Source organism: Castanea sativa, chromosome 11 (assembly GCF_040712315.1).
Source record: "Castanea sativa cultivar Marrone di Chiusa Pesio chromosome 11, ASM4071231v1".
In the NCBI taxonomy this organism is placed as follows: Eukaryota; Viridiplantae; Streptophyta; class Magnoliopsida; order Fagales; family Fagaceae; genus Castanea; species Castanea sativa.
The window spans coordinates 6737759-6753866 of NC_134023.1; positions in this window are offsets into that span (position 1 = coordinate 6737759).

The following is a 16108-nucleotide window of genomic DNA, read 5'->3' on the forward strand; positions in this document are numbered from 1 at the left end:
TCAATGGTATTGGTAAGTCCATCTGTCAAAATCTGTGATTTTCTTCTCTCTTTTTTTTTTTTTTCACTGCTGGCGTGTCAGCGCCGCGTCGGAGCCATGTCGGAGAAGCGAAAAAAAAAGAAAAAAAAAAGAGACACTGCTTGGACACCGGAGTCTGGTGAATCGTACCGGTTCCGGTGTCTGATACGTGTTGGACACCGACACGATGCCAAACATGGCGTGTCGGTGCAACCCAGAATATATGACATATTAAAGAAGAAACAGAAATCCTATTCAGATGCAAATTTTGCAATATTAGCCTTGTTGATCAAATCTGACAAACCTCATTTTGGATGGGCAACAAATCTCCAATGCTTGTCATGCTGCTTGTGTCTCAAACTCTCTCTTACGTTTGGCCTCATGGACATCTTCTATATCCGCTTGCCTTCATGGTTCCACTCAACTAAAACCAAAACAAAAAAAATTAGAATTAAGAAGCAATCTTCGAATAGTTTAAGGGGATTTGAGAAACGAAAGGAAAAAAATTGATCTTGTAAAAAAAAAAAAACAGTCCACGTTATACCAATCGAAAAGCCACATAGAAGATCAAATAACCATCGTTGTTGGGCATGTAAAACGCCAACTATCCAACAATCACCATAAAAACCTTCTCCCTTCTTGACCTGAGTTTGCTCCACTGCCTTTCTCTTCTTTTCTAATAACCCATCTTCTTCTCTAATGACCCAGATAGCGAGCCAAAAAATAATAATAATAATAAAAACAAAATATGAAATTGAAATTCATAAAAGCAAAGGAACAAATTCTAGAAACTAAAAATTCCTAATAACAATTCAGTTAAGATCCTATTTTCTTAGCCCTAATTTATGAATTTAAATCAAGAACCAAAGCCGGTGTATCAAGCCAATTGAAATACCAAAAGCCTAAATCATATTTAACTGGCAAGTAAAAAACCCAAAATTGGAAACTTTACCGGTAAAGCTTTTGGAGAAAGACCGGTCCAATCACAGCAAACATGTTCTTGGCAGGGGAGGGTTAGGGAAAACGATGGAGACCATATCTACAAACATTTTGATAGAAAACCCTAAAACCCAAAACAAAAACGAATCAAATCTAAACCTATCCAACAGGAAAAAAAAATCAATTAAAAGTAACATTTCATATCCAAATCTGAAAAATGGAAAAAGAAAAAATTTACCAATGTGGTTCCGTCGATTGGTGGTTGGTACATGACCTAACAATTTCTTTCTGTGCTTGCTGTCCAGGGAATGGACAATGGCCGGCCTTGGATCTTTCTCCCTTTCTCTTGGGGTCCGATGAAAAACTCTGTTCTCTCTCTTTCTCCATATATGGGCAATCCTTTTAAATGTAATTTACCCATTTTAAGCAGTTACTGTTGTATTTATACTCAGAGACCATCAAAATGTTTTAAAGCTGTGATAGGAAGCCTTTTCAAATGATGTAAATCTAAACTAATCTAACTCAAACATGTAAATCAAAACTAATACAACTAAAATAACCAAAGAAAAGTCATATCTCATCCCCAAATTCAGGGGAAAAAAATGTCATATTCAAAAATTTGCAACTCTAATTTTAACTGTGAAGATGAAATTCTTCCAAGCAGAAGTATATTTTCTCTATTTCTTGTCTTCTTTGATTCTTAAATTTATGATATATTTTCAAATCTTTTCCTTGCACTTGTGACTCATTTTACTTGAAATTTCATGGAATCAAAACAGAACATAACTCTAATCCAAAATCAAAACAACCCAAGTATGCAAATTCGATTCCCATCCAAAATACCCACACAAAAAAAAACTATTCCTAACCAAAAAACCTAAATCATAACCGACTGAACCATAATACCCACATGTAAATCATAATTAATGCCTAAATTTCAAAAATAAAAAAACAGAACATAACTTTGTCTCTACCTTTCGACAAAAACCATCATATAAGGATTGAAAATAAAAGAAAGAAGCAAGAAAAGAAAAAAAAATGAAATAAAATTCAAAGAATGAAATTGAAACGGTTGATGTTTTAAAGTCACAACCTTTCCAGTTTTTTATTTTGTTAAGATTAGAAACGGAAGTGCAAAATTAAGATCAATATTTTTAATGATTTCGATAAAGCAAAAGGTGTGGTCTTTTGATTCGATTTCGAAGGTTTTTCTTTTATCTTTTCTAGGTTTTGGTTTTACTTTCCATTGTTTTCTAGGCAACCAAATAGATATAGAAAATAGTAGAGAGACAAACCTGTTGGGAGGTGACATCAGCGGTGCCGCAACTTCCTCTCCTTCGACGATGCTGCTTGCCATTGTTCTCTGAGAGAGAGATTTTTCTTTTTCCTTTTTGTTTTGGGAGAGAGAAAAATAAGGATGCTTTCTCTTTTTCTTTTTCTTTTTTTTCTTTTTCTTTTTTTAAAATTCTAATGCAATGTTTAAGGTTTCAGTTTCTAGACGTCTTTTAGCGAAATAGTCTGACTTTTGACATTTTAATTGTAAACGTGGCAAGTTTTTAAGGAGGCTTTTTTCCTAAGTGGTGTTTTGGTGCTGCCGAAACAGTATAACATTTCAGTTTTTCAATTTATACGTGGCAGGTTTTTAGATTGGCAGTTTTCCTACATGTCAACATGTCCTTAAATGTAGGAACTAACTTTCTCTCAGTTTCTGTTATTATATAGATATAGATATAGATGCTAAATCGAAACATATTTATGTACTTCAACTCTTTTAAGCACAATGTCCAAAATTATTTATTAGTCAATGTGATTTAATTAAAATAGTAGTTTGAGAACAAAATATATATATATATATATATATATATATATATATATATATGAAAACATTAATTTGAGATTATAAACATAATTACAAGGACATTATATTTTGCATCAACGGCCATATAATATGGAACCCCAAAACCGTATTATATTAGGTGCAACCATAACCCAATCTCGCAATTAATATTCCTTGATAGCAAGGTAATACCAATCACTATGATCAGACAAGAATTATTCTTATTATTAATGCTATCATGGTAACTCTTACCAAACAAAAATAATTATCCACTCTTCCCTTGGCCTCTAAGTAATAATGACATTGCTCTACTGGGAGGTTAACATTACCCTTAGTCTAGTGTACACCATTGCCTAGACTCTATTTGAGTCACCAAGTAACAGTAGCGTGGTCGTTCTCAATGTAAAAACACACTTCATCTATCATTAAGAAGTTTAACCTGTAGTACCATGAATTAAACACCCTTCGTAGGGAGCAAGGCATATACGCCAAGGCGAGGTGCCTAATCACATTACTATAAACTGGCAATGGAGGCTGTGAGACTCAACCCTTGAATCTCTCTCTCACTAGAAATTTTAAAACAAGTGGATTGTCTTAAAATCATTGTTATCTCATTACAATTTTAACCCTACACATTAAATGTGTTTAATTGTTTAAATTCGATGTGATTTGATTAAGTCATGTCATAATAGCGTAACAAACATTCGCGTAATCACAAAGAAGTTTATCATGTAATCCATAAAATAAATACCTTCGCATGCAATGCAAAGCTCAAGGCTAAGACAAGGTATCTAGTTAAATTACAATAAAATTAACAAGAGGGGTTATTTTGAATCCAACACTCCCACCTATTATTTGGGGTTTTCTTTTGATTATTGTGATCTAATCACAATTTATAACCTTGCATTTGTTAAAGACTCTAATCTCATTAGAATCACTAACTAAAATGGAAGTCCTACACTTTTTAGAATTCCTTATTCTCTAATGGATGAAAATTAGTTATAAAGAACTCTATCCTTAACTTACTTGATTTAGGATTCTAATCTCATTAGAATCTATATAAATTTTAATTAGAGCTTTAATTGCATTAAAACTTCTAATTAAAATAAATCAAGGACTTTTAATCATTCAAAGATTCTAATCTCATTAGAATGTTTCTTAAAAGATAAGTCCTAAACAATTTAGGACTAAGAGTTCCATTTAACTAATATCTTTAATCTCATTAGGCCTCTTAGTTAGTTAATGATTAATAAATGTCCTTAACTTTTAAGGACTATAAAAAAATTAATCACTTTATATAGAATTGTGTGTAATCTCATCACACACAGTCTTGCTTTTATTAAAAATTTTAACATTTAGATAAAAACAAGTGAAAATTCAAAATTCAGTACCTTTGATCGGTCAACCCTTTTTCTCGATCAATTGAAAAAGTGAAGAAATTCGTCACAAAGCCATTGCCTCATTCGATTGATTTTTGATTCCTATTCGATCAATCGAAAAGAACATTCGATCGATCAAAAGGAATTCCCAATCGACTGAGACTTGTAAAACTAAATTTTTTCAAAATTTTCTAGTAACTGTTTTTATTTTTTTTCCATCAAAAACGCTTTTTGACTTCATAAAAGAAGATTTATAGATCAAACATTAAGGTTTTTAAGGTCAAGATCAAGAACCTTAATAATGCTAGAAACCCTTGAAAACAAAATCCTAATCCCATTAGGAATAAATTTCATTATAGGATTTCAACTAGTAAACAAAAATACTTTAATTCTAGACTTAACATAAACTGTTTGATTATAAATATATAATGCAAGACTAGCAATAGTACAAGTTTATGATTCAAGAATGAAAACTATTCATTCATGCATGTACGTACCTCCAGCGAAAATCAAAAGCAATTGGCAATGTTAATTATAAAGCTTTAACAAACATATAAACAAAGGCATGTTAACGGCAGATTGAATATGCCACAGGGGTCCACTATATACATTTGTAAAAGAACATATCATGCCAAGATAGATATACGTTAACGGCACCACTAATAATTGAATAAAAAACAACTACTATGACAAAATACCAACTATATCCAACTGGTGCAAAACGAAGTGCACGCACTTGACAGCTATTCCAGTTACATTCATATTCTGAAATCTCAAACCATGTCTTTCACAAAAGATCACGATCAAGGACACAATTATGCAAAAACTTTACTGCAGAACATAAAACACCAGCAAAACGGTTTTCTTTAATTTTAAAACTCAACTGGTAAAGTTTTTAATGGTTGAATAAGAAATCTGGAGTTTAATTTCCACGTACAGCAAAAACTGATTGGTGTCTTGGTCTGATAATAAAGAGTTATCATTAGAAGTGGACGTCATAAGTTGAAACTCTCTCTCTCTCTCTCTCTCTTTCCAAAAAAAAAAACTCAATCAATATGTTATACAAACATAATATTGAACTTGGCTCTGATGCCAATTGTTGGAAAAAACTGGTTTTGCATCTCATACAATACCCACAGCGGAAGCAACACAATGATCTACTTCTTTTATAAGAGATAACATATAACCTTGAATTATGTGCCCAAGATGAGTGGTCTCTCAATTAGTTCTTGTGTATGTTGATTTTCCTTTAGAAAAGTATATTTCTAAGATCTTGTAGAGAAAAACTGTTTTCTCTTCTTTTAATCATACGTACATAATAACTGTCTTAGCAGTTACTTTATTTAATAACTCTTATTAAATAAATAACTGATTATCTAATTGGGTTAGCTTTTTAAGCCAGCCCAATTGGGCTTAAGTATGTGGCTTGAGATTGGACCAAAGGGACTAATAAAGCTTTAACTCTAATGGGTCTCAAATTTATCTGTTAACTCTTAACAAACCCAAAGTTATCATTAATTATATAACTAGTACCATTATAGAAATATAATTGCACGCTAGGCCTTATTAATAAATTATATCCTACGACTCTAATATGATATCATTTGACCCATTCATGAAATATCTATAGTGAACAAAGTCATAATGAACTGTCACTTTGTAAATAACTATTTTATTCTTTGAGTATCCAGTTTAATCTTTTAGTTATTCATATTTATGAAATATAAGTTCATAAAATATGAACTTTAGTAACTCTTTACTAAAGTGGTCGGCTCTGAATAATTTCTCATTAAACTTATCTTAATGGGATATTTTGTCTCTATAAAAAGAGATTTCACTCCTAATAGATCAAAGTAACCTACATTTCATGATCAGGTTTACTATCCTCTCAGGATTGAGAGTCTGTGAAATTAGAAGTTGTGAGATTAATTATTTATGTGACAGTTGTTAATTGAATAATTAATCTCACAGTGGTTCAGTTTAATATGTCTTACACACTTAAGACATATCAACACATCAACTAGAAGTCTCCACTTTCATGATCAAGACAAACCATCTTAGTTGATGCGCTATAGTCTTTGCAAATGAAACGCCAAATTTCATTACTGACTACAAACTATATTTTAAGTTTATAAGGAATTTGTGATTTATATCTTCTATAACTAAATCATATACAATGCATCTCAAGGACTATGATAATATCTTATTAGTTCATTTATAAATCGTTTCATATAATTAAACAATTTAATTATTAATAACATGCTAATAAATTAGATTTTAAGGCACAAACCCTAACAACTTAAGCTTAAATACCTTAAAGTTAGCTCACCCATATTAAACATATCAGTTCAAAATTTTCATCAAACCCCTAAATTCCATTTTGAAAGTATAAAAATGTTCAATGAGATGCCGTGCAGCTCATATCATAAAATGTAAAAAATTCATACCAGAACAGAACAGGATAGTAATAAACTAAAATAAAGTTTTTGACAAACTACTTGACCCCGATATAATATATAAAAATGAAGCCTGTAACAAATCACTCTAAATCTATTTCCTGGGAAACAAAATACCTGCATATGTACAAGAAATTCTGATTTGATTCGTCGAGATGGTTCATTTTCAGAGATTTCACCTCTTCGGCCACATAAGGAATCAATTTCGTCAATAAAAATAATGGACGGAGCTTTTTTACGAGCCTTTTGGAAAAGATCTGAGATTTGCTTTTCACTCTCCCATCCATGTAGACACAATGTCCGATGGAGAAACACTGTGTATACACAGTACACATGTAAATGTATTGGCAACATTCCATCTATATAAAATCATTAGAAAGTAAACACATTTACATCTATGGAAAATCTGTACACGAGTTGTAATAAATGCACCCAAAAATAACTGGTTGGAAGAAGTAGAGAACAAAATAATCGGTGATGTGAATCAATTGAATAAGCATAATGGCGTAGATGATGAATTCAGAAATTCAACACATTCCAGTAATGTGATAATTGCAATGAAAAAGCTTATGAAATCAGCCAAAAACCCAACCATATGAATTATGAAAACTACATAACAACAATATAAAATATAAGAACTCTAGTCCACATTTGCTGAAACTCAATATTTTAGATTTCAGCAAGAATATTTAACCTATTAAATCTAAAGTTCAAGACTTTTTGTCCGTCATTTCAATTATTGGACATTGTATTTCTACTCAATTATTGGACATTGAAAACAAGAGATTTGAGCGGTGTTCGATGCATCAAAGATGAAGATAAGAGAGTGTTAGTAAAAGAAGAGAAATAAAGTGAGATGGAAAAGTTATTTTGATAAACTTTTTAATGTAAAACAATTTGGGTTTTGGATAGCCCAAATGAGGATAGAAAACTTAGAATTGTTCGAAGAATTAGGATGACTTCCTTGTTAGGGAGATAACACATTCGGGAGCTTCCAAATGAATAGTTAATATAATATATAGGAACATTATTTAACCCAAAAGGCTTCAGTTTATGAATTTGTGCCCAGCTAGCTATATCATATTAACCACGCCCTCTTACTAGTGTAATTCAATATGAGACTTCACTTAGACGTGTATCTCCAACAATCTTTCTTTGAACACGTCAGTGACAACTTTAAGATTATTTTCTAGAGGAGTCAATAAGAAACATAAATTTTCCAAAATCTAAAATAAAAAGAGAACTAGAACATATTGACATAAAAAATAAAAATAAAAAACAAAACAAAAACCTAAATACTTGAAGATTTACAATTGCTTTCTATTTGGATTCATATTTTCAAATCATTGCATGATATTTCATTATCAATTGTACAAGCTATATCTCTTTCGATGTAAGCCAAGCAATCATTTATTCATTCATCTCCCATTTGATTGAGTTATTTCAAATTTGTTAAGATCTAAATAGGCGTTTTCTAAGGTTTAAGAATAATAAATTTCTAGTTTTGTTGTTACGCTTTTTCTATTTATTTATTTTTTCCATATTCTAGATCAAATTGATTTTTTATTGGGCCTTTTTTGTGTTTAAAAAGGCTAATTATTATTAAGAGGCATCATATTCAAGTTTATTTAAGTTAGGCTTCAAAAAAAATTTAAAGTTAGGATGTTCAAATTTTTATTTTAAGGGGGTTAAAAAAATTATATAAATTTTTTTATTTTTTTGCTAAATCAAAGGGTTCATTTGAATTTTGAACCCCTGGGCTCTAAGTGGTGCCACCCATGTCTCACGTGTGAGTCTTTGCCTTTTTGTGGGTTTTAACCAAATCCTACTAACTCCCCATTGCTTATGGGCTTTTACCATCTCTAGCACGCCATCCATGGACCCTTCATACGCTATCCATAGGAACCATACGTCAATCCTAGATGCTCATCCATGGGAACTTGGTCGCACATTCTTGTTCATTGAAACCGCTTGCTTCACCATGATCTAGCACCATTGGCAATACTCTTTTGTTGGGCCTTTCTCCAAGATCATCTATGTGGACCTTTCAGGTTTGCTTTGTCCCTGCTAGGAAATTGACCTTGAACACCTCGCCACTTTCACTACACATCATCATGGACTCTAATACCATTTATTGGAGAGATAACACATTGAGGAGCATTCAAGAGTGGTTAATAAAACACTAGCCTCATCACACGCGCTTCATGTGTGTATGATGAGGCTTTTTTTTTTTTTCAAGTCATAATTTTTCATTCATTCCAATTTGAGGTTTATACATTTTCTCATTAATATTACGCATAATACAACCAGAAGTGTCATAAGTCTTATTGGTCCTATTTTGTAGCAAAAAAAAAAAACCTATGTATTTATTTTATATATAATTTTTATTTTGAAATCTAATTTATAAGTGGATAAGACAATTTAAAAATTAATAAGATAGTGGCTCTATTTTTTAAACAATGTTTTAATGGGAGTAGAGTTATATTTTTACCAAATTGTCTTTTAGTTTTGTCTTTACTTAAACATAAGAGTGTAAGGACATTTTTTAACAAAAAAATGAGGAATCCAAATAAGGGAAACCCTTTAAATAATCGTATAGATATGGGGACACCACTTGACCCAAAAAAGCTTAAGGGTCTGTTTGGTAGCAAATTTAAAGTATTGTTGTTTAAAATAATGTGAAAATTCTAATTTAAAAAGTGTTGAAAAAATACGTGTTTAAAGTATTCATAATGTAAAAAATGTATTTGAAACCATGTTTCAAATAACATATTTAGAAATGTAAATATATATATATATATATAATTGTGTATTTGATATGTATATATGTTTTTTTTTTTGGTTAAAAATGACAAATTAAGTAAAGATATTTTCGTGGGTTCTAGTTAGCTCAATTGGTAAAGTTTCTGATGACTGTATAAAAGATACGTCATAAGTTGAAACTCTCTCAAAAAAATAAAAATAAATAAATAAATAAAAGTATTTTCATTTTATTTGAAGAGAGAGAAAGTTCCTTCATTTTATGGTTGCCTCTCTTCAGACTACACAGTTCACAAACCCTCCTCTCCTCCTTCTCTCTTTTCTTTTTCTTTGTGTCCTCAATACCACTGCTCTTTCTTCTCTCTCGGTGGTTCTCATCTTTATCAGAGCATTCCAAGGTGAAGCAAGTCGCTTTTGTCGCTATCAGCAACCACCACAAAACCCACGCATCAAACATTACGGCTTGAACTATGAAATTCCACAGTTCTGATTGCAAATCCAAGTTTGAAGAAATCTTATCAATTGTGCGTTAATGGGTGTTTAATGTCTCCATAATCTTCTTTCCTTCTGCACATAACATTTTCATTGATAAATATTATGAGATGGGTTTTGAGAAACGTGTGAAGGATTCTATAAATATGAAAAATGCAAACACACCGACAAACCCAGATGAGAAAAATGGTTGGATTTAGATATTTTAGTGTGATTGGGTGGATAACCCAGTGCTTCATGTTCTTCATAGGGAAAAAAGACAAATACCTAGTGGAAATATAAGCCAGTGGGGTTTTGGGGTTCTAGAAGTAAAGAAGACTAGACTTAGTGGGTTTTTGGGGTTTGAGACCCAATTAATTTTGTCATAACATTTTGTTTGTTATTTACAGTAATTGGTGGTTCCATTTACTGCAAAATGGAGAAGCAGACTATGAGATCTTGGTTATTTTTTGGTTTGGCAATTGGGTTTTGTTTGGTTCGATTTTTCTGTTTTTAATTTATTTTGGGAAGTTCATAGTATATCAAGAACTTGATTTGGAGTTTATATATATTCTCAGGACATTGGTAAGTTTATATCAAGGATGTCTTTTTTTCTTGGCTCAATTAAATGCCCTGCATCAGCAAACTTCGAGTTTGTTGGCTGAAGTTTGGGCAGTTAAATATGGTCTTATTTTAGCTATATAGGGAGTTAGGAATCCATTATTTAGCCGTCAACAGAGTTTCTTGTCCTAACATTTAGCATAATTCATTGAACAAGATTCACTATAAAAATAATTGTATGGAGGAATTTGGCACAACAATAGTGCTGATCTAGATGACTAAAAAATAAAAGGATGAAGAAAGCTATAATTTAAATATATTTATTAATAGGCGAGGGCAAATTACTCTTACAGCAAGGGAAGAGTTCTTGGTCACCGCTGGTAGCAAGATTCAGCCCAGAGGAGACTGCAATGTGTCTCCAAGCTATAGTGTTGATGTGGGCCGTGTGGCTTGTATTGCCAAGCTCAGTCAACACAAGTTTACCAAATACTTGTTGTATTAGGGGTCCAAGGCAGCCGACCTAACATATATCCCTATATATATGTTATTAGTTACGGCAATAGAGATAATTCCTAATAACCAAGTAAGTGCAGTCGTGTTAGGTTCTAAAATTTTAGAACAATTGGCAAATCATGAATACACAAGAACATACAAGCTACAAAAAGAAGATTTCAGAAACTGCTTCGTTCGATCGAGCGAAAGACAAACTCGACCGATCGAAAGTCATATTTGCAGAATTTTAATTAAGGCTAAACAGAAGTTCAAGCCCATTAAGGATTATGGTTTCAGATCTACTTCTCCTACTATATAAAGGAAATCCTAAGCACGTTTTTAAAGGTTTCTAAAAGAGAGAAGAGTGTGTCTCTTTTTGTATTTAGGGTTTGTACCCAAAAGCTCTCTAGAGTCTTTTTGTTGATACTCTTTATGCTGTGTGTGTGAATCTCTTGTGAGACCTAGAGGTGTTTGCCTTCACATACACTTAGGGTTATCAAGATCTAGACTGATGTCAAGAGCTTGGTGATCAATTCAGTTGCAGATTCAAGAGCTTAAAGATATACAAGCGGGAGTGCTTGTGCTTGCTGGGAGTGCTTGTGCTTGCTGGGAATTCAAGAAAGAAGTAGTCCGTAGACTCGGAGCTGTCACGTGGTCGTGGTAATAAGTTTCCTACTCGATGTTGCAATAGGATGTTAGTGGTCTGAGTCGTTATTGTGTAAACTTCAATTCTTTCATAGTGGATTCAGTTTTACCTTGAGGATAGCTAGGTTAAATCCTCCCTAGGTTTTTAACCGGTTTGGTTTTCCTAGGTCATCATATCATTGTATTCGTTATATTTCCGCTACTTTGTTTGATATGATTTATATGTGTTAACTTAGATCTGCATAATTTACCTAAGTTAATTACTTGACTAAATAACTAGGTTAATCTGGTTTTGTTTTAAGGGGTCTAAAAATGTACAAGTGGTATCAGAACAGGTTAGCTCTAGTGTTTAGATCTTCTGATCTAAGAGTTGATCCTTGATCCCTGTTATCATGGATAATTTTAAGTGTCTTACTGTTTTTTATTGTAATGATTTGAATAAAAAGGACACTGTTGTTTCTGTTGATCTTATTGATGCCTATGAAACTATCCGTAAGGCATTATTGAAATATATGAAAATTGCTAAGAAATTTAAAGAAGAGTTAAAATTGGCTAATCTTGAAAAATAGGAATTGATTGTGAGATTAGATGAATCTAATAAAATGAATGAATTTTTGAGAAATCAAATTTCCTCTCAAGATGAGAAGATGAAAAGCTTGGAACAAGAGTTAGTTGAATCTAAAGCTAAGATTGAAAATTTGACTAGTACCAAGCCTACTGTTGATAACAGAAGTCTTACTGTTGATAACAGAAGCGTTTCTGTTTCTCTTAAGCCTAAAGCTGAAAAAGTTTATATCTCTCATTTCAAGAGGAATAATAAAGAAAAGACTTATTTTGCTAGGTTGGACAAAGGTAAAAATTCTGATATTGGCGCTGAAGTTTTTAAACCTATGTCTAAACCTACTGTTAGAGAGCATAAGAAATCTGTTTTTGTACCTACCTGTCACCTTTGTGATGTTATTGGTCATATTAGACCAAATTTTTCTTTATTGAGGTAAAAACCAAAATTTGAGGCTAGATTTGTTGTTAGGAATAGTGATGTTCTTAAATTTGTTCTTGTTTGTCACTTTTGTGGTGTCTCCAGTCACATTCATTCTAATTGTAATAAATTGAAATTTAAAAATTATGTGTTTCAATCTAGGATATGTGATGATATTTCTCCTGCCATAAGTCTAAATAAATTGTTTCATATGCTTTTGAAAAATTTAAACTTGTTAGCTTGTGAAAGGAATTCGTAGGATTTCAGTCTTTCTCAGAAGATTGGTGTAATCCCTCAAATACACTCTGCTTCTCATGGATTTTCACCTACAAAGCCGAAGACTCGTGCTATATGGATGAGAAAGGATTCTCTAAGGTGAGTGTTGTTTACTTGTCCTTGATTTAATTCTTTCAATTAATTGTGGACATGTTTTCTTTTAGTTTTTAGTTGTTTAATTTTCTTAGGTTGTTTTGATTATTCAAAAATCCAAAAACATTGAAAATTTTGAAAAATACAGAAATATTTTATTTTGTGTCTTGTTTTATTTGTTTTGAGGATTACATGAATTAGAATATATCTCTCTTGATTTAGAACATGCTTGATATTGTGGAGAAACTTGAATAGTATGTGTTATATAAGTACTAAGTTATTTCTAATTTTGTATGAGTATGTACTAGTTTGCACATGTACTAATGGGTTAATTAAGAAATTGATATTTCTTGTTTGTGTACCCTTTGTAGCTTAGTTTAGCACTTTCATGCATTGCTTTTTGCATTTTATTCATTTAGCATAATCTGTGCTTTTGTTTTTGGTCATTATTTTTTTTTTAGACCAAAAATATTTTTGTGTTTTGTATTACATATCATGGATTTGTAATCAAGGTTGGCCATATTATCTTTACATAACATGCTTGTGTACCTTGTTTAGCTTAGATGAGATTATTTTATTGCACTTTACTAATTTGAGCTTAATAATGCATGTTGTGTGGGAGATGCTTATAGTTTTTGATCACTTGATCTTAATCTTGAAGTCACATGCTTTTGATTGTTGGACTTGAACTTAATGAGAAATGTATAAATAACCATCTTACCATTGTTTAATAGCCAATCATGAACACCTTAGTGCATATCATAAGATTTTGTGCACGAGAAAGTGTAGCACATGCACAAAAAGAACATAAGGTGTAGCCTTGGATTAATGCTAAAATTGGTGTGTACATTCTTGGGCTATAATCAATTCACAATGAAATAAAATTGGTATGTACATTATCTTGGCTATTCTAGTAATTTCCAAATCTAATAAAATTGGTGTGTACACTATGAGGTAAAATAAAAACTTACATGATTGCAAGCTTGTTTTCTAGGAGATGTGAGAGTTATATGATGCAACTCTTTAAGTGATAGTCTCTTTCAACTTTATGTGATGAATTTTGTAGAAATTGTGATTGATTACTATCTACATATCACCTCACATGTATCTCAAGTTTTTGCTAGTTGCACACACTATACAAGTTACTCTTTATTAAACTTGGTACATGATATTATGTGTGAATTTGGTTTGGCCATCCAAGATTATGTATTCTATGGTGTTTGATGCAAAATATGGTTAAGGGTTGGCAAAATTTGTGTTTTTGATGATTAAAAACTTTCTTTTGAAAATCTGGGTTGAATTCTAGTGTTTTTGAAAAACTTTTAATCTTATACTCATCCATTTCATTCATGAAACACTATGCTTTGAGGAGTTTCTGCATTACAATGCTCTGTTTTTCAAAAATTTGATTTTTTCAGATTTTCGATCGATCAAAACTGTCTCTCGACCGATCGAAATTGCTATAAAAATTTTGGTTTGAATTTGCCTAGCTCAATTGATATTCGATCGATGCTCGATTGATTAAAACTGAAATTTTTCAATTTCTAAATTTTTGACCAAACTGTTTTTTTTATGCATCATTTGTGTTTAGGATTCACATGCATTGCATTGTTTTTTATATCCATCTTGCAATTTTGCAGTCATATCTCTCATTATTTTCACACATAACAGCATACACTTTGCTAAATAGGGTACTTAACTTGATTTAAAAATTGTTTGATTAATTTTTGAGTCCTTTGTACATTTTAGTATATGCTATTTTTATGTGTGAACTACAAAAAAATATTTTTCTTAAGAGATATGGTGGATAATCAATATGCAAATATTTTCTCTACTCATGCAACTGTTTATGGGTCACATAGTGTCAAGTTTGCATTTATTGAAAGAGAGAATATTTTTCTTCAAGGGAATCCTCAATTTTTTTAAGTTAGGTTTGTGTGTTTTTAATTTCCCCACCTCCTAAATTTTCCCCAAAATTGTTTTCCTAAAACATGTTTTGTTTTTCCTATTTTTATAGGGGGAGAAATCTGTTTTTAAAACCTAAGGGGAGTTGTTGCTCTTCCTTTGTTTCCTTGATTCCCTATTTTCTCTTGACTTTTGTTGCGTATGTTTTCTATTTACTCTTTGTTTGAGTTGTCTTTGTCAACACGTGACAAAAAGGGGGAGAAATAGATAAAATGTGAGATCTTGTTTAGGGAGAGATAATATTGTTTTTGAAAGGGGGGGGGGAATATAAAAACTTTTTGATGTATCTAACTTAGTGGGAGAGTTATAATTTACTTTTGTTTTTATATTCTGTTTCATATTATTGTTTATATGTCTTTCTTTCCACACATGTAGAGATGTGTTTTTTGAGTGTTTTCAGGAAAGACAGGTACATTCTGATCAAGACCTTCTACATTCTTATTGCAAATTCTAGGTTAGGAGTCATAGATTGGGATTTGTGATGTAATTGGACATTTTATTGTATTGGGTTGTTCTTGTATTTGAGCATTTCATTTTATATGAAAGTTTTGTCACGAATTGCCAAAAGGGAGATTTTTAGGTTCTAAAAGTTTAGAACAATTGGAAAATCGTGAACACACAAGAACATACAAGCTACAGAAAGAAGATTTCAGAAACTGCCTGGTTCGATCAATTGAAAGACAGGCTCGACCGATCGAAAGTCGTATCTGCAGAATTTTAATTAAGCCCAAACAGCAATTCAAGCTCGGTAAGGATTAGGGTTATAGATCTACTTCTCCCACTATATAAAGAAAACCCTAAGCACGTTTTTAAAGGCTTCTAAGAGAGAGAAGAGTGTGCCTCTTTTTGTATCTAGGGTTTGTACCCAAAAGCTTTCTAAAGTCTTTTTGTTATGCTCTTTATGTTGTGTGTATGAATCTCTTGTGAGATCTAGAGGGTTATCAAGATCTAGATTGATGTTAAGAGCTTGGTGATCAATTCAGTTGCAGATTCAAGAGCTTAAAGATATACAAGCGGGAGTGCTTGTGCTTGCTGAGAATTTAAGAAAGAAGTAGTCTATGGACTTAGAGCTATCACGTGGTCGTGGTAGTAAGTTTCCTACTCAAGGTAGCAATAGGATGTTAGTGGTCTAAGTTGCTATTGTATAAATTTCAATTCTTTCATAGTGACTTCATTTTTACCTTAAGGATAGCTAGGTTAAATCCTCCCCAGGTTTTTTACCGGTTTGGTTTTCTTG